Raw genomic sequence first — 21,268 nt, 5'->3', positions numbered from 1 at the left:
AGGGTTGACAAATAAAATCAAGTTAGTATGTTATACTTATGAAAATACATGATTATGTTTAGTCATGGAGTCAATGTAGAAGGATGTCCAATCCTTTATTACTAAGCTATTTAGCTGATCGGACAAAGACTTTAAAGGTTATTGTTATACTAATAGTATTTATCTAGACCAAAAACTATTCCAAGGACTCCACAAGAAGATGAAGTGGCTATGTAATACCTCTCCTTTACTATCATTGTAGGCTTAGTTGTTAAAGTTATACATGATTCTTCTATAGATGTGTTAGACCTTATTTGATATTTGAAATGCAATACTTTGATATGTTGAGTAATTGATTATTGTAACAATTTACTACTTGCAATAATGATTTCTTAATTGTTCTTAGTTAGTTAATAAAGCTACCTTTTATGATGATGTCATATGATGTGTCTTAGAAAGATGTTTATTATGTCCCCATGATGATGAGATGTTCATGTTAGAATACGATGCTATTTAAATTTAGGATTTACTATTATACTTACCCCATACTTTCATGTGTGTGTGTGTCTATTTTATATTTCTATTTGACATGCATGATGTGGTTGAGGGAGAGAGACGTAGTCATATGCTAGTCAAGATCTACATGATGTGCCACTCCTCGCCACTGCCTATTTAGCTTACATATATATGCACATGTACATGTTTATCTTTTATGCAGATTGCAGGTATCGAGCATTGACTTCCTTGAGTTTTCAGGATGAGTGTACCCTATAGCAATAATTCAATGGTAAGAATTGAGAGATAATGCTTAGTTCTAATCCCAACCATAGCCTAATTACTTGTCCTGATAAGGAGGACATGTATTTGATTGCCTGCCCTTTTTAAACCCACAAGTTTATCTTTGTTTGTGTTGTTTAATTTTGAGTTTTGGTAATGTCACTTTTATGTGGATTTGACTATGATTTATTTGGTAAATGATTTAATTATAATATTTGGGTTAATCATATAATATTGAGAATTATTAAATATTATTTGATTAAAAAGAAATTATTAAAATATGAGGATATTTAATTAATTAAATAAATTCTTTAATTTAAAAGACTTAATTTGAAAGTCTAATTTGGAAAATTGGTTAAGAAAAATTGAAATACAATGTTATTTAATTAATTGGAAATTAATTAAATACATGTTTTAGCTTAAATGATTTAATCAAAACATCCAATTTAAGATATTGGATAAAAACATATGAAAAGGTTAAAGATTTAATATTGCTTTATTATAATTCTTTAATTAATAATAATTAAATTAGTGTTGCTTTTAAATAATGAGCTTTAATTATTATTATTAATTTAAATAATAAACTATACTTTAAGTAATGGTTGCACTAATTAATAAAGTGGAGGAAAATAAAATAAAAGAATATTTTAATTAGAAAATTATTAAAGTATGCATGAAATAATTAAATACTTAAAGTCACTATTATTTAATAAAGTTAGTAGCTTTTTGTAATTGTGGATTAGAAACCCTAGTTAGGGTTATGGTTCTTTATTAGAGAGTTTGTAGCTCATTTGAGGGACACACAAGTTTTGGGGACCACATTTTGGAATGGAAGCTAAAGGATTATTGAAAGCTTCAAGGTTTTGGTATTAGCAAGGGTTTCCACTAGATTGTCTAGATAAGTAGCAACAAATTAAGGTAGGGTTTGAAACCCATGGTAGTAAACTCATTTGAAAAGTTCTGTATTCTTTGTATTCTCGTGAGTGCTTGCAATTTGGTTATTTGATTTATTGTAGTAACTTGGATATGTAAAAACAGTTGAAAACTTCATATCTAAATTGGAAGAAGAAGAAAATTTGTTATTAGCAAACCCTTAATTGAAACATCATGGAAGAAAAATTGGAGAAAAATAAACACATTCGAGATGGAGAACGAATCATATTATGCTTGCATATTTTTAGAGGATCAAAGGCATGTGAAAATAATAACTGCATGTTTATTTTTGTTTTATAAAAATATAATATAGTTTTTGAATTTACTTTAAAAAATAAAATAAAATTTAATGATTATGTTAGAATTCTTTTAGAATAGCCAATAGTGGCATGTTGTGATTGTTAAGTTGTTGAGTTGTTATCCTTGCCATCAAGGTTTAAATCTAATGGGGATAAGATCCCTTGTTTGTGGCCTCACTGGTTCATAACTCTAGGTCAAAGCATTTACCCTTCTTTAAAAAAAAAAAAAAAAATTCTTTTAGAATAACTAAGAGGGTGGGTGAATCAGTTATTCAAGGTCCACAAATGTCCAATACAATTTTTTTTAATAAAATGGGGGTGAATTAGAAGTACTAGCCTTTTTACTTTCTTATCATGCATGCAATTAAACATTAAACAATCATGAAAAGTAAACATGCATCACCACATAACACTTGAGATTATGGTGACCCAGAAACCCTCCAAGAATAAGAACATAAAACTGGGGTGGGGATGATAGCCACAAAATTACTACGCAATAGATTTCAACCACTTCTAACGATTTTCCCTGTTAAAGGCCTGCCTTGTTAAAGGCTTTACACACTATCAGATATGACCCTATTAAAGGATTTCTACACCTTGTTAGGAGTGTGCCCTGTTAGAGGACTTAAGAACATTCAACTTAGAATGCCACCCTATTAAGAGATTTACATAGAGCTGTTAGGCCCACCCAAGTCCATGGGATTTATAGTCACCTTCTCAAAAGAATCTTTTATCCTTCTCTAAGGATCTCCTATCCTTCTCCCGAGGATCTCTTATCCTTCTCCCGAGGATCTCTTATCCTTCTCCCAAGGATCTCTTATCCTTCTCCTGGGGATCTTCTATCCTTTTCCTGAGGCTTATCCACCTAGCTGTTAAGCTAACCTAGCGATGTAGGATTTCAATGTCTAATACAATGGTAAGAAAGTATTAGAAAGGTTTTGATCTAATAAAGATTGCAACTCTAACCTTGCAGATTTCAGATCACTCTTTAGTTCTTTTCTTTGCTTGGATTTTCTTCCTTGCAGTGCTAACAAGATCTATCTCCTTGAGTTCTTCCACTTGTTATGCCAATGTACTCTTTGGTCACTTGATCAACTCAGAGTCTTGATGCTGTATGCTTACTCCTCACTGTGTCCTCTTCTTAACATTTCACACTAGCCTTCTCTTGGGTTCTTCACACGACCACACTTATGACCAACTTCCTCCTCACTTTCTTGATCTCTGACCTATAACTCCTTATAAAGAAGCTATGTTCTTCATTTCTTGCTCAAATCTTCCCGCTCATCAATTTGATATGATCTGATACAACAATATTGTTTTCCCTCCAAATTGTTTCTTCCAGAAACTTCATGATAAGTCCATCAGTATTCACTCAAAACTAGTTTGCATGGTTTACATGAAATTTTGTGACATCTACTCATCATCCTTATCATCCAACTAATTCACAAAATTCAATGTAACAAACTTATCGTTACTGATCTAGAAAATCTTTTTGTCTTATCAATAATGTAGCAACTCAACATCATTAGTTTACTGATACTCGGCACCTTCTGTGTTACTCGGCTTCTACTACATTTACTGATGCTTGGCACCTTGTGTGTTACTCAACTTCTACTACATTTACTGATGCTTGAAACCTTCTATGTTACTTGGATTCTACTATTTTCTTGAATCACTCAGCTTCTATTTACTCCATAGTGCTCAGCTCCTGTTGAATCCTGAGTTACTTGGCACATGTTGAATTCTGTGTAGCTCAACATATGAACATCTCTGTTACTCAACATATAATTTTTTTTGGATCACTCGGTACCTGAATTATTCTTGATTTTCTCGACATCCACTACCTTTTTTTGATGCTTAGCACCTGAAGAATTTCTTGGCACACACTAAAGTTGAACTTGCTTGGCTTTAACTAGCTTGCTCGACACTCACAAATGAACTTAGTCAGGTTCTACAAATGACTTAGTTAAACTTTACATCTTTGATATGTCTTAGTGTATCCATTCCCTATGTCTTAGAGTATGTCATCAATACACTATTTCACCAATGGCTTAGCTGATCCTTATACTTCATTACAACATCATAACTTCAGCCTTTCTCTAGGTGCTCTAGTTACATCTTATTGATTACCTCCTCCTTGTCAATCAACCAATTGATAGTATTTGGATCACTTAAGAAATTTTCATTCCTACAAGTAGCAAGTTTGACATCAATGAAAAAACAATGATTGAAAAAATTCTTTACTAGTTCCATCATTCTTCATTCATGATCTTTTCAATCATTTCTAACAATCTCCCTCTTTGGCATTGATGGCAAACCAAACTGATCAATTGATTGAGCTAATCAACTTAGTTACCACCAAAATTATATACCAAACAGAAAACTTGCTGTCATTACATGTTCATTTCATATCTTTCTTTTTGTATCATGTCTCCCTCTTTTGTTGATACAAACTGAATCCTTTGTTCTGCTTCTCCCTCTTGATTGTTGCATCCTTACTCTATATTTCTGATCCTTCATAGCTTCTTGCTGATCAGTTTCTTATGTCTTCTAAATCTCCTTCTTTCATCTCTGCTTTTTTTTTTTTTTGGTCTACTACTGGTCTCATACATTCTCATACATCTCCCTCTTATCATACATCTCCCTCTTACCTTTTATTGATTAGTTTCTCATAAATCTCCCTCTTTGACATAAATGCCAAAGGTGTAGCATCTTCAACATGCTTGGTGTAAGCTTTGCATCTTATGTCTTTTTCCTCTATCACCATGCTTGTGACTAATCTAGAGTTTCTATTCTTGTTGTCATCCTTTGCCTCATTCTTCTGATATTTCAATGATCCACTCTTGTTGATGTAGGGCAGCTTCTTTTTTACTTTAGACTACTTGAGTTAGGGGCTTTACCCCTGACTTACATCTAAGATATTCATAAGTATCCTTGGGCAATGGTTTGGTGAAGATATCTGCAATTTGTTCCTTTGTGTGAATTTACTCCATCTTCACTTGTTTGTCTTCCACCAATTCTCTGACATAGTGATACTTGATTGCAATATGCTTGGTTTTTGCATGCATTACTAGATTCTTGGATATTTTTATAGCACTTGTATTATCACAATACATTATCACAGGTTTGGTTGCCTCTTCTTTCATTCCTCTCAATAGATGTTTGAGCCACACAATGTTTGTGCAATTGATTGCTGCTGCCACATATTTTGCTTCTGTAGTGGAATGAGATGTGCATGTTTGTTTCTTGCTAGTTCAAGTAACTAGTCTTTTACCTAAGAATAATGCTCCTCCACTTGTGCTTTTCCTATCATCAATGTTGCCTCCCCAATCTGCGTCTGTGTATGCATTGAGTTCAAACTTCTCATTCTTTTTGTAGTATAGGCCAAAATCATCAGTTCCTTTGAGATACCTCATTATCCTTTTTACTGTGATGAGATGATTTTCTCTAGGATTAGTAGAGAATCTAGCCACTATTCCAACTGCTAATGCTATGTCTAGTCTGCTATGTACAACATATTGTAGTTTTCCAATCATGGATCTATACATTGTTTTATTGACTTTAGTTGATTCATCATTTTTGGATAGCTTATGTCTTGTTGCCATTGGTGTGCTAACAGGTTTTGAGTCTTCCAATCCAAACATCTTGAGTATCTCTTTGATGTACTTTAATTGTGTCATGAATATACCATGTTTTAGTTGATGTACTTGTAATCCAACAAAGAACTTGATTTCTCCAAACATAGACATCTCAAACTCATGTTTCATTTTGTCAACCAAACTTTTGCAAAGTGCCTCCTTTCCTCCAAAAATTATGTCACCCACAAAGATTTTAGATACAAGGATATCCTTAGCTTCTTCTAATTTGATGTACATGTTGCTGTTATCATCAGTTCTTTCAAATCCTATTTGTACTAGATAATTGTGAAGTCTCTCATACCAAGCTCTAGGGGCTTGCTTTAATCCATATAGAGCCTTATGCAATTTGCATACCTTGTTTTTGTTATTTTCATCAAAAAATCCTTCTGGTTGCTCTATGTAGACTTCCTCTTCAATTATACCATTCAAAAATGTGGACTTAACATCCATTTGATAGAATTTAAATCCTTTGAAGGCTGCATATGCCAGTAAGGTCCTTACTCCTTCCATTCTAGCAACTGGAGCAAAAGTTTTTCCATAGTCTAGTCCTTCTTCTTGTGCATACCCTTTACAGACTAGTCTTGCCTTGTTCCTTGTGATTTCACCATTCTCATCTAACTTTTTTCTAAACACCCACTCGGTTCCAATTACATTCTTGTCAGCTGGTCTTGAGACTAAGGTCCATGTCTTGTTCTTTTCAATTTGTTCTATTTCTTCTTTCATAGCATTGTACTAGTCATCATCTTTTATGGCTTCACTTACTATCTTTGGTTCTATTTTTCTAAGCAGAAATGCCTCACTTCTGAGTCTATTCCTTGTCATTGGTCTTGCCTCTTTATTTCCAATAATTTGATCTGCAAGATGATGTCTTCTTACATACTTTGCCAATACTGGTTCTTTCCTTGTTTGCATGTTGTCTCTTTCAAAATTTGAATCTTCATGTGTATTTTCATCAGATATTTCTTCATTTCCTTCATGTTGATAGTTCTCAAAATCTGAATGAACATTCCCTATATTCTATAGCTTGGCTTCTGAATGTGTCTATTGCTCAACATTCACTGTCCGTGACTCGGCAGATACTAGATTTTGTTGCTGATTGTCATTCTGAGTTGCAACTTCACCATTATTAGATATACCTTCATAAAAGTATACAAAGGTCTTGTATTCTTCTACTTTCTTGGTGTTCTCAACACTTTGAACTTCTGCAAGCTCATCAAATTTCACATTTGTGCTTTTTACTTCTTTGTTAGTATTAACATTCAACCACTTATAAGCTTTGCTTCTAGTAGAATAACCAAGAAATGTGCCTTCCTCACTCTTTGCATCAAACTTTCCATTTCTAGATTCTTTATATATATAGCATTTAAATCCAAATATTTTGAAATGTTTTACATTAGGAGAATGTCCATACCATAATTCAAAAGATGTTGTATTTATACCTTTCTTGACTTGAACTCTATTGAGTGTGTAGACTATAGTACTTATAGCTTCTCTCTAGTATTTGAGTGCAACATTTTTCTACATCATTAAGGTCCTAGTGTAGTCAATAACTAATCTATTCCTTCTTTCTACTATACCATTATGAGGTGGAGTCCTAAGTGTTGATATCTACCTTTTGATTCCTCTTTCATTGTAGAATTATTCAAATTCTCTTGATGTGAATTCACCTCCTCTATTAGATCTGAGACATTTTAGGCTCTTCCTAGTCTCTTTCTCAACTCTAGCCAAGTACCATTTGGACATTTGGAATGCATCTGATTTTTGTTTCAAGAACATGACTGTCATCATCCTTGAATAGTCATCCACAAATAGCATTATGTATCTATCACCTTTGTAGCTTTGCACTTCAATAGGACCACACAAGTCAGTATGAACTAGCTCTAATACTTCATTAGAAGTATAAGCCTTGCTTTTGAAAGTTGGCTTGGTCATCTTCCCTCTTTGGCATTGTTTACACATGGTATTATCAAGCTTCTTCAACTTTGGTAGACCTCTGACTTTCTTCATTTTGCTGATGCTTATTAGATTGTCAAAATTTACATGACATAGCCTCTTGTGCCATAGCCATACATCATCAGTTTGAACAATGAGACAAGAAGCATCTTCCATGTCTATGTTGAACAAATTATTCCTAGTCTAGTCACCTTTTCCTATTAGACTTCCTTAAGAATCATAGATCTTGGCAACTCCATTTTTAAATTCAACCTTGCATCCTATGTTGCCTAACTATGAGACACTTAACAAGTTATAATTCAGGCCTTCAACATAGTATGCATTATCACATGATATCTTTTCAGTAAGCTTGATACTACCTTTCCCTTTGATCTGACATGGTGCATTGTTACCAAATCTAGCACTATTTCCTTCATATTGGATAAAGGTAATGAATTTATTTTTATCTCCAGTCATGTGATGAGAGCATCCACTATCTATGATCCATTTGTTATTCTTGTTCATGCAGGTTACTAAGGTAGTTGCTTCATCTTCATCTTATTCATCTTTCATAGCCACATAGACTACTTCATCATCATTCTCGTCAGAGTCTTCTTCAACAATGAAGCATCTTTTGCCTTTACCTCTATAGTCCTTATTGTACTCTATCTTGTTCTTGAGGTTGCCTCCATCCTTGTAATTTTTCTTTTGTGTGCATCTGGCTACAATGTGACCAACTTCATTACAATTGAAACAAATGATTGGTAGCTTACCTTTGAATTTGCCTCTTCCTCTATGAAATCTTCTTACTAGTAATGCCTCCAATTGGTCTACATCATCTTCATTAGTGCTGCTATCACTACATACATACTTTCCTTTTCCACTCTTTTTCTTTTTTTGCACCTCCTCATTGTCTTTTATTGTTGTCTTGGCTTTGAATGTAGATTCAAAGTTTTCTAGCTTGTAGTTGTCAAAGTTGGATAGCTCAAAGGTAGTGAGTCTTCCAATTATTCCTTCAAATGACAATGTGTTGCCTAGTACACACCTTAGCTCTTGGATGGCTAATACTCTTATAGCATAGATAGGAAGCAAATTTCTCAAGTATTTTCTACATACTGTTTCTTTTGATAACTGTCCTTCTAGGCTTCTTATGGCACTTATCACTTCTTTCATCCTTGCACCATATTGAGCAACATTCTCTCCTTCTTCCATTTTCATGTCATCAAAATTTCCTCTTAGGCTCTCTCTTTTGGCTCTCTTGACATTATCATCTCCTCCATAGATGTTTGATAATGTTTTCCACATCTAATGTGAAGTACCACATTCTTTGATGTCATCATACTCGACATAGCTTAGTGTTGAAGCAATCTCTAACATCGCTTGATTGTGCTCCTTCTTCTTGTTCATGTCTTCTGTAGTGAGAGGTCCTGTAGGGTCTACATGATCAGCTATGATTGAGGTCTATGCATAGTCACCTATTGATCCAAAGTGCAACTTCATCAGACTTTTCCATACAACAAAGTTGTCTTTGTTTAGCTTGGGAACTTCTTTCTTGGACATCTTGATCTTCCTCCTGCTAGTACCTTGAAACAAATCAGTAGTGGGCTCTAATACCAATTTTAAAATTCTTTTAGAATAACCAAGAGGGGCGGTGAATCAGTTATTCAAGGTCCAATAATGTCCAATACAATTTTTTTTAATAAAACGAGGGTGAATCAGAAGCACTAGCCTTTTTACTTTCTTATCATGCATGCAATTAAACATTAAACAATTATAAAAAGTAAACATGCATCACCAAATAACACTTGAGATTTTGGTGACCCAAAAACCCTCCAAGAATAAGAAGATAAAATTGGGGTGGGGATGATACCCACAAAATTACTGTGCAATAGATTTCAACCATTTCTGATGGTTTTCCCTATTAAAGGCTTGCCTTGTGAAAGGCTTTACACACTGTTAGATGTGACCCTATTAAAAGATTTCTACACCCTATTAGGATTGTGCCCTATTAGAGGACTTAAGAACATTCAACTTAGAAAGCTACCCTGTTAATGGATTTACATAGAGCTGTTAGGCCCACCCAAGTCCATGGGATTTACAGTCACCTTCTTAAAAGAATCTTTTATCCCTCTCTAAGGATCTCCTATCCTTCTCCTAAGGATCTCTTATCCTTCTCATGAGGATCTCTTATCCTTCTCATGAGGCTTATACATCTAGTTGTTAAGCTAACCTAGCAATGTAGGATTTTAATGTCTAATAAAATGGTAAGAAAGTATTAGAAAGGTTTTGATTTGATAAAGATTGTAACTCTAACCTTGCAGTTTTTAGATCACTCTTTAGTTCTTTTCTTTGCTTGGCTTTTCTTCCTTGTAGTGCTAACAGCTTGTCCACCCTTCAAGATCTATCTCAGAGTCTTGATGCTCTATGCTTACTCCTCACTGTGTCCTCTTCTTGATACTTCACACTAGCCTTCTCTTGGCTTCTTTGCATGACCACACTTATGACCAACTTCCTCCTCACTTTCTTGATCTCTGACCTGTAACTCCTTATAAAGAAGTTCTGTTCTTCATTTCCCGTTCAAATCTTCCTGCTCATCAATTTGATTTGATTTGAGAGAATGATATTATTTTCCCTCCAAATTATTTCTTCCAAAAACTTCATGATAAGTCCATCAGTATTCACTCAAAACTAGTTTGCATGGTTTACATGAAATTCTGTGACATCTACTCATCATCCCTATCATCCAACTAATTCACAAAATTCAATGTAACAAACTTATCGTTACTGATCTAGCAAATCTTTTTGTCTTATCAATAATGTAGCAACTCAACATCATTGGTTTACTGATGCTCGGCACCTTCTGTGTTACTTGACTTCTACTATATTTACTGATGCTCAACACCTTCTATGTTACTCAGCTTCTACTATATTTACTGATGCTTGACACCTTTTGTGTTACTCAGCTTCTACTATTTTCTTGAATCACTTGGCTTCTATTTACTCCATAGTGCTTGGCTCCTGTTGAATCCTAAGTTACTTGGAACATGTTGAATTCTATATAGCTTAGCATATGAAAATCTCAATTACTTAGCATATACAATTTTTTGGATCACTTGGTACCTCAATGATTCATAATTTTCTTGACATCGACTACCTTTTTCTGACGCTTGGCACTTGAAGGATTGCTCAGCACACACTAAAGTTGAACTTGCTTGACTTTAACTAGCTTGCTCGACACTCACAAATGAACTTAGTCAGGTTCTACAAATGACTTAGTTAAACTTTACATCTTTGATGTGTCTTAGTGTGTCCATTCCCTGTGTCTTAGAGTATGTCATCAATACACTATTTCATCAATGGCTTAGCTGATCCTTATACTTCATTACAACATCATAACTTCAACCTTTCTCTAGGTGCTCTAGTTATATCTTATTGATTGCCTCCTCCTTATCAATCAACCAATTGATAGTATTTGGATCACTTAAGCAATTGTCATTCTTGCAAGTAGCAAGTTTGACATCAATGACAAAGTAATGATTGAAAACATTCTTTACCAATTCCATCATTCTTAATTCATGATCTTTTCAATCATTTCCAAAAGATTAAGTATTAATTTTAGAAATTAAAAAATATATTAAAAAATATTATTTATTTATTTTGAAAATTAAATAAATAAATACTACTTATTTTCTTATTAGTGAGTTTTAAATATTGGTTCCTTTTAAAAATCTTAGTGGGTTATAACTTGTTATATAGTTATTAATGCAAGTGGAGTTATAAGTTCATAAATATATATTGGTGATGTAGTTATATTTTAAGAGGAATTATAGTGGAGTTCACCAAATGACATAAAATTATCTTTATACAGATAGCTAGAGTGTCATTCATCTTGCCAAGAATTATGCTTTACATTCCAAGGAAAAACACACATAATCTCAATACCATTTCTTTCAATGAGTTTTGGATGATGGACAATTAAAGTTGGAAAAGATACATATAAATGACAATCCAACAAATATGTTTACAAAGGTAATACCAATGGAGACGTTGAAATCCTCCTCAAATTTGATTTGTCTTATAGACCAAACTAAATAAAAGAACAATAGATTAGTCTAGGGCGGTCTTACATTCTAGTGGGAGCTACAAGTTTACTAGTTCTATGATTAGTCTCCAAGTGGGAGGTTATTTTTTTGGAGTCTAATAAATCTCCAAGTAGGAGTTTGTTTTTATGTGGAGGCTACTTAGACTTTGAGGTTAATTATTCCCTACTTTATTCGGCAAGGTTTCTGCCTAATTTTTCCTATAGGGGTTTGGGGGAAACATCCAAAGAAAGGTCCAGGGTCATGCCCTAGGCACATTCTCTATCATGATACATGGCGAGGTTGAGGGGCAACATCCCCAAACCTAAAATGAATTGCTATTCATAAAAGACATCTAGAGTTATTTTTTTAATTAGATGACATATTCTAGCCCTAATTTTGTAACCACCATAAGCCTTTTATAAAATGGCTTAGGGATAGGGATTTTGTGATTTATGATGATTTAGTAGCTTCTTGCAATGATATTGAGTTGCAACGGATTGCAGATTATAATTAGGTTGAAGTTACTAGATAATTATATTGTACGTTTTGTTTGGTGGACATAACCAAAGGATTGGGCAAACCATGTTAAATCTTTGTGTCTTTTGTTCATTTATGTGTGCTTTCTTCCTTTGTGATATTGGTTATATTTGCATGTAATTGTTATGTTTGTCTCTCTAATCCTAACAATTATAATATGAAATAGTTTGTTTAGAAAAAGTGTGAGATGAGAGGCAATGAAGATCATATTTTTAAAGTTGGAGTATTTAAAATGAATTTGTTTTTTATTAATTGAGAGTTTGGATTTATTCTTATTTTTTAAAAAACAATTATGAAATTTAATTTTTTAAAAATATTTTTTCAGTTGATTAGCATTTTTTTTTTGGCATGATACAAAGATTTTCTTATTTTTCTTATTTTTTAATCTTTTATTATAAAGAATGATTAGGGTCAAGGAGTGGTTTAAATTTGTGGGATATATAATATTTATTGATGGATCAAATCACACACTAAAAGATATCTAGATTATAAATACTATAGGGATAAGTAACCTTATAGAAATGTTCACATTTGATTATAAAGTTCAAAATATTGATGACTTTGATAAAATATGGGAGTTAAATAAAAACTTTCCAATTCATAAGTGAGCTAACAATGACTTTATATGAAGATTTTTGTAGCCTTAGATTGATCAAAAGCCATTGCTAACTATGAGATGGATTATAAATAGTATGAAGAATTATATTTACAATGCATTGGAAATGGACATACTAAAAAGGAGTGCCTCTATTAAATGTCATAACACGTAACTTCACCAAAGGACATAAGTTGTTATTGTCAATTATTATAATTTTGGTCCTTCTCATATAAGTCCCTTTGATTGATTGCATATGATTTAATTTATTTAATTTAGGATATGGAGTAGCTTGAGACAATGTAACTGTTGGGTTATTATGCATGCTTGCGTATAGCTTGTATAATGATCTTTATAAACTATAGGATTTACAAGGTAAGTATATGATGAAGAATTGGGTGCTTGAGAAATTTCAAATTCCTCATTTCTTAGTTATCCCCATTGATATCTGTGTAGATAAGTTCCATGTATATTGTGAAGATGGTAATCATATAGGTAGGTGGTAAGAGAGGAATTTTTTTTGAAAGGTATTATAGTTTTAAGTGTTATCCTTGATTTTAGCCTAGCAATAATCAGGGGATTGTTGACTTGTATTTTCACCTGGTTCTAAATCTTGAGTTTAGGTTGTAAAAATATGGTTCTTATCCCAAGAAATTAGGGTTTGCAAATTTGATGATAAAAATTACCCTAGAAAAATCATAGTTCATAGTCTATGCCCTTGTTTCCACAAAAAACCCTCCTCTACTTTTAAATTGTTTTCACACTTTCAAAAAAGAACCTTTGAAAATTCTTAAAGCATGACCATGCAACTGAGGTAATCACATTGTCATAGAATGTTTTCAGCTATTAGCATTTTATGGTGTGACTGCGTGCAACAACAAGGATCCATTTGATTGCTTGGTCATAGTGATTAGTTGAATAAGAGAATTTTATATAGTGAATGGGAAAAGTGGTTAAGGAAGAAAAAATCATGTGGTTGCACAATTAAAAGCAATGAGAGAAGTTCAAGAAGTGACAATGCAAAAAGTGGTCATCGCTCAGTCATAACCCTCTTGTAGTTTAAAGAGCTTTCCACATGGAGACATTTTAGAAGAGTTGTGGGTTATAACAATGAAGTTATGATGCTATTGTGTGACCAAGGTTAAAAGGTGCCAATTTCCATTTCATTGGTTAAGGATCATAAGGTTAAAATAGTGAAGTGACTCAGGGACTAACTTTGATCACATGGTTGGAGCCTAAAAGGCACAACATTCATAGGTGACTGTGAAAGGAAAAAATTGTCACTAGTACATTTGCCATTTATTTTCAACCAAAGACCATTTTAGCTTATGATATTTTTCTGGTATATGTCTTGAAAAGTCAAAATTTTGACATTTGTAAAGTTTAATGTCAAAATTTTGACCAACACAGGATATAAATAAAAAAATGAAAATTGATTCTCATTTCATTTCATTCTAGTGGCTATGCATAGGCGAGAGAAAGGGTTAAGCATAATAGTACAAGTATGTATTTAAATTGGATCAAGCTAGTGATTTCATGCATTTAGGTCAATTATATTGGACATGAAAATTTGTTAACCCAATAAATGTAGGTACAATTCGAAATAGTGGTTGGAGAGCTATGTGGAGTGCTAGTTATTAATCCAAATCTAGATCATTGGGTGCAATACATTGCATGGAGTGCCATTTGTTAACCCAAATCCATTCTTTGGAGTTGAATATTGGCTAGAGAGTTGTGGAGCACCATTTTGTATAGTTTTTGATCAATCAAACTAATGATGGTATCATATGGTGGAGGTACTTGAGCTTCCCTCAATATTCTTCTTAATTAATTGAAATACTCACAAGACTTATGGATTATTCTCTATATGCAATGGTTTTCTTATTCTCTTCAGCCTTGTAGGAATACTCTCTTCCCTAGTACTTGAATATAATATATATCTAAGAAAACTTGTAGAAGCAACAACATTGCCAACCATTTCTAGGTCTTTGCATCTTCAATTTTTTTAGGCATTTTTGGATGACTCATATCTTTGTCAATAACAATGCCTTCAACCAGCTCTGTATCCTAGCCTCCCACAAACTTTTCCTTCAACTTTAATCAAATCCAAGTTAACATCTTTTTTTTCCAAATTTGCAACAACAAGAACTACTTTGATAGTAATCTCTGCTAACATGCATTTGCATCTGTTAAGACCACATCAAAGGGAAAAAAAAACTTCAATACCAAAAATTTGACACTCAAAAGAATTAGTTGTTAATATAGCTGTAGTTAGGATAGAACTTATTCCTTTTGAAATGAGCATACAAAATGATAAGACATTAGTATCTCCAAATGTCAAAACAAGTATATCAAAAACATAATCACATCCAATGTATAGTTAAAGTTTCTCTAGACTTTGATAAAAGCAAATTTGAAAACATGTGTACAATTAAAATATTTAAAATTGATTTTGTACCATTTTTTCCTTGCATATAACACTTCACTAAGCTATTGCAAACTGCTACAGAAATGGGAGACACCCTAACACAATTATGATGGGAATAACTATCCAATTATTAAAATTAAGGAAAGAAGACACTTGAGTACCATTCCCCCAAATGCTAGTCCATTGTTTAACTGCCATAGGCATACCCATATTTATTTTCATTAAAATCAACTCGTCATATATGATATTAGAACTATAAAATAATAGATGCATGAGGATAGAATAATGCATGAAGTCTATCTTAGTGGAATCTTGTTGAATATTCATTTCCATCACTAGAAAATATAAAGTCATACTCTTATCACAATCCATTCCAAGGACTTTATCTAGTCCATATACAATGTATCTCATATGATTGTGGAAAGTGTCCAACTCAAATGGTGGTTTGACATATTTATAATTAGGGCTATCATTCAACCAAGTCTAGGCATGAACTTAGGTATAGAGTTTCTCTTAAGCATAGTCTTGTGGAGGTTATATTTCCTTATTTCCTCCTCCAAATTGATATCAATATATTGTGCATCACTTATTCCAAAAGCTTCCATGAAACTCACTCTATCAATCTTCACTAGGTTGGACTTGTCCCTTTTCCTTATCACTTTGGCTAGAGGGAAATAATACTTTATTAGGTCCCTAACTAGGTCCACATGCATGAATAAATTAATCACAATCAATTTCTCCAAGTTTATCTACCAAGGGTTGCACATTGGTACTTCCCTCACTCCATTATCTAAGAAATACATGAACAATGGAGTAACACTAAAAAAAATCTATATTGGTAGCATGTGTCCTTCCATGTGTGATCATTTCTAAAGATACTGTTTGAAGTCTTTGATAGAAGATACACAAATTATTTTGAAAAATTTCCAACCTTGGATCTAGTGCTAACACTTGGATCTACCATTGTTAAATTCTCAATAGATTCTACAAAATGCATGACCACAAGAAACACCCTATAGATTAATCAATTTGGACAACCCTTTACTATAAACACATAAATCTAAGCTCAAGATTGGATATGAAAATGGTGAAATTAACTTTGCAATTGACCAATTTTACAAATTTTCTCATTTCATGCAACAACAATATCTTATAGGTTCTTGGCCAAATCCTTTATCAAGATTAGGGTAATGGTGTGAATCTATGAGAGGGAAATGTCAAAAAACAAGGAATACCTTTAAACCTTCCCTAACTCAACACAGTGAGATTATACAGTCATTAGGGTACTTCACTCTAAAAACATACATAATTTTTTGTCTAACTAGTGAGCAATGAGATCTTGACAATAAAACAATGATGCTAGGTACACACTTAACATTAACATTAGTTGTAGAATTCATTAAACTATATAGAAAGCTTAAGAACCATCGCATGCATGAGGTAAGGGAGAAATCACCAAAATTGAAATAAAATACAAGTACTTAGTTTAATTTCACCATAACCAAAAACTGATTAACTTATTCAAAAACCTCACCATATCCTTCTACACCTCTTCATTACAATGGATTGCATAATATATTCCATAGAAAATGAATTTTCAACTTCCTAAAGACTTCTATCCAAGTGTACAAGCTTGATGATCCTTCACATTCCAAAATTCTCATTTTACAAGAAAATGTTGTTAGCAACATTTTTGACAACTTTGCAATATTTTACAACTTTTTCCATTTTTGACATTTTATGCTACCACATGCCTACTTGGCACCTCAAATAGGTCCAAATGATTAAAATGAGATCTTTAACATTACATTTCAATCCATCTATGGCATTTCATGGTAATTTACACCTTTAGAGATCAATAGAGTGAAAACATAGTAGCCAGGTGTGGGCCGATAGTGTGATAGCAAAGCAACTAGGTGTGGGTTGAGATGGTAGGTGTTAAGAGTAAAGGACAATGTTGAAAAAATGTTCCAAGTAGTTATTTCTAGAGAAAACCCTAGGTTAATGTATGGGAGTAAATGATTCTAGGGGATTCCATGTGCTTAGTAGATAAAAACTATCCATTGGATGGCACCATTGACACCGTAATTTCTATAACAATGATTTTTCATGTAGAAATATCTATAGTCATCCTAAGGGATATATGTAGTCACATGGTTGATTAATGGGGTCTAAAAGAGGACTAGAGCTCAAGAGAATACATAAACACTATAACATATCACTATAAGGAGTTTTCTAAAACTAGATGTAAAATGTGTAAGCATTCAAAATTGTGGAAAAGAGATTTTTCAGAAATAAAGGGGAAATAAAGATGATTTGGGAAGGAATGTGCAAGTTGGTTGGACTAATATTGTGAGTATGATTTGTGTCTGTATTTCTAAATCTTGTATAATCTTGTAATATTTTATCATTTTTGATTATATACAAGATACTACTAATGCTTGTATGTTTATATTTTGTATATTTATAGCCTAAACATTTTCCTATGAAGAAAGACCATGCCTACGAATGCAAACCCAGAACAAAATAATGAGACAATTGCTAGACTATGGTCTTAGATTTGAAGAAAAGTTGATAAATGTAATTGTCCTTACAAAAAGTGTAAGGGCTTAAAGAATCAAAGAATTCTAATCACAACAATCGAGAGTCATTGTAGGCAATATGGTCATGTTGAAGGGGGACATGATTTTTGTTGATTGGTCAATGTGGGTTTCTGACTAGAGTAATATGGAGGTGTGAATATCCAAGCCAAGGATAATGCTCCCATGGACAAAATTTATCCTACAATAGAGAACACAATTGAATATGATGGCATTGACATAGCTAATAATGTGCCAGAGGACATGATTAAAGAAGATGGTATTGGCACAGCCAATCAAGATGATCACCATGATGGTACTAGTGCATCTGATTATGATAATGAATATGGTATTGATATACCTATACTTGAGAAGAAATATGAGCCCCTATACCAAGGCTTCCAAACAACTCTTTTCTCTGTTATAGTGATGTTGGTGAACTTGAAGGTTATGAATGATTTATCCAATGTAGCAATGTCATGTATGCTAAGGTATGCCATTTTTTTCATCTTCAATATTCAAATACCATTACTATTCACTATATTAAAAAACCATATTTTTTGTTATAGGTTCATAAGTGAGTTTTTGTCAACACCATCAAACATTTTGCCTCATTTGTACCAAGAATTATCTACTATTATGAATTAAATCAAAATGAAGTATCAGACAACACATGCATGTCCCAATGATCACATTCTATATCATAAACAACATGAATTTACAAATAAATGCCCTAATTATCATATTAGTAGATATTAGTTAGATCAAATAAAAAAAAAGGTGCTTCATAATGTTCTTTAGTACATTCTCATTATTCCACACCTTGAACGATTATTCAGGTGCACTAGCTTGGCACAATTTATGGATTACCATGTACACAATAGAAGTCAAGATGACAAAATGAAAATTCCTATGGATGGTTCTAAATTTAAGGACATAGAAGATAGGTGACCAATATTTAAAGAAGAACCTCACAATCTGAAGATTTCATTTATAGCAAATGGTGTCAATCCATTTGGAGATATGATATTTTTTTACTTAGTGTGTCATGATTTTTCTATTAACAATAACAATCCTCCTTGGATGTCCATAAAGAGGGAGCACATAATGTTGTCAATGATTATACTAGGTATTTTTTCACTTAATAGTTATCTAAACTAATTTATTAACACTGCATCATAATGGTCATAATAATTATGTAATGTTTTTATTCATTTAACTAGGTAAGTACCAAGTTAAAGATATGAACGTGTATATTGAGCCCCTTATTGACGAGTTTTTGAAGTTATGGAATGGGGTCACTATGTATGACATCTCTAGAATGATAGGAAAAATACAATTTTAATTCCATGCAATGCTTGTATGGACAATACATGATGCCCTTGAGCTAACTCATTTTTGTCGTATATTAAATTGTTAAGGTTACATATTTTTGGTATGTAATAGTACTTACATATTATTTTTGTATGTTTAAGTTGCACATGATAATTGTACATGATCTTTTAGGTCTTTAGACAAAGGTAAAATTTGCATTTCCAATTTGTGGTCCAAAGATGAAATCTTGTTATTCAAAAAGTTTTTGAAAGTAGGTGTTTGATGAGTTTAGACACTTTCTCCACAATAATCATAAGTATTCAATTTCTAAAAGACATCTTTTTAATGGAAAAAAAGAGACAAAATCAAGGCCATGAAGAATGACTCTTCATCTATGGAAGTTGGTATACAATAGACTAAATCATTGAGGTAATGTCATTCCATCTAATGATTTTGTTCGAAATTTATATTTTGATATTATTTTTTATTTAGTAATGATTTAATTGATGCTCATGAAGGTCATCAAGGCATCAATGACCAATTTCTTAGAGGAATAAAAAGTTATCCTACTCATTTTAGTAGGTTTTTGTACTACAAGGATCTCCCAATCATGCATTTGTTTGATGCTATGCATATTGGAAAGAATGTAACAGAGACAATGTAGAAAATTGGTGTAGAGGTCTTTAGCACAAGTGTAAATGAGTCTAATCAAAATCTTTCAAGGGAACCTTATACCTTTCAAGGGTATCTAAGACTCCTTTCTCTCACACTTCAACTTTCCACAAACTCTTAAGACAACTTCCACAATATTCTTCACAAACTCCACAAAGTGACTCTAAAAGCCAACTTTGAATATTAGGGCACAAACTTGGAAATGATCACAAACTAACTCCCTAAATCCAACAAAGACTTGGTACACTTCAATGGATACACAAGAATCAATTTTCCACTACATTTTGGGTTCCCCAACTTCCACAACTATCAAATGCACTAAGAGACCTTATTGCTCCTAGTAGTACTTTTATGGGTTTTAGGGGAACAACTTGGAAATTTCCAAAAGAAATTGGGAATTTTTTTATAGTTTTAGATACCCTTTTGGGTCTTCTATCTATTCCTCAACTTTCAATTTCCTAACCTACTCCAACACCCTTGAACTCATATAGGCTTCTTAGGCCTAATCAACCAAAAGAGGCTAGGAACACTTGACAAATAGAAAGAATGAGTTCCTAGGATTAGAAATTGATATGGAAGGTTTTCCTCCAACTTATCCCAACATGAAACAACCTTCTACCAAGTTCTAGACTTTCATATCTTCGTTCACCCTATAAACCCTCACCAAATTGGTTGAATACATGTGAATATTCAACATAGGGCTCCCTCATAGGACCTTCAGATCTCTTAATGGAAATATGAAATTAAGGAATCTATTAGTACATGTCATAACCTTGTAAAAACTAGGAGGCTATTGAATTCCAACCATGGAGTTACAAGTTAGGACCAAAAAGGCATCGAAACCCTTAATGTAAGGGTTTGCTAACCCAACTTCAAAAAAATAGGGATTTCTCTCTCAAAAATTAACAAAATTTAATGAAACAAAATGCAATGGAATTAGGATTCACAACTTTATCAAATCATATCATCTGATCTAGTTAACCAATTAGTACAATTTTGTACACACAAAAAATGTTCAAAAAATCTACTTGTTTCTCCTTAAAAATTGATTTGTTCATACAATACTTCACACCCCTAATTATTTCTAGAGTGTGGATGCATAAATAAATCATCCCCAATGGTTACAACTGATATTTGAAAGGGTGGGACCATTGGGTAGAAAGTTGCACATTTTGACAAAAAAGTTGTCAACAACGAAAATTACAAATCAACAACTTTTATAATTTTTTTCTTAAGGCCTGATTACTTGTTCATTTGGCTTTCTAAAAACCTTATTAAGATATATTGATGATAAAAACATATTAGAGACTCCTATTTACTCAAACTATACAATTTTGGGATCCTTTTGGACTAAGTGAACTTAGGTTTAGAAGCACACTTGAAGTTCCTTGACCAAACATAAGATCATTGCTTATTACATAGAAAAATGAAATTAAAACATCTTTTTATGGATCATTACATGAATTACACAAGGTTACAATATTCCTTGATCCACTTTGTTCT

The sequence above is a fragment of the Cupressus sempervirens genome, chromosome 8 (genome assembly GCF_028749045.1).
Source record: "Cupressus sempervirens isolate cs-2001-9-10 chromosome 8, ASM2874904v1, whole genome shotgun sequence".
Classification (NCBI taxonomy): Eukaryota; Viridiplantae; Streptophyta; class Pinopsida; order Cupressales; family Cupressaceae; genus Cupressus; species Cupressus sempervirens.
The sequence above is the reverse complement of the archived record's forward strand: the minus strand, read 5'-3'. Positions refer to the sequence as shown.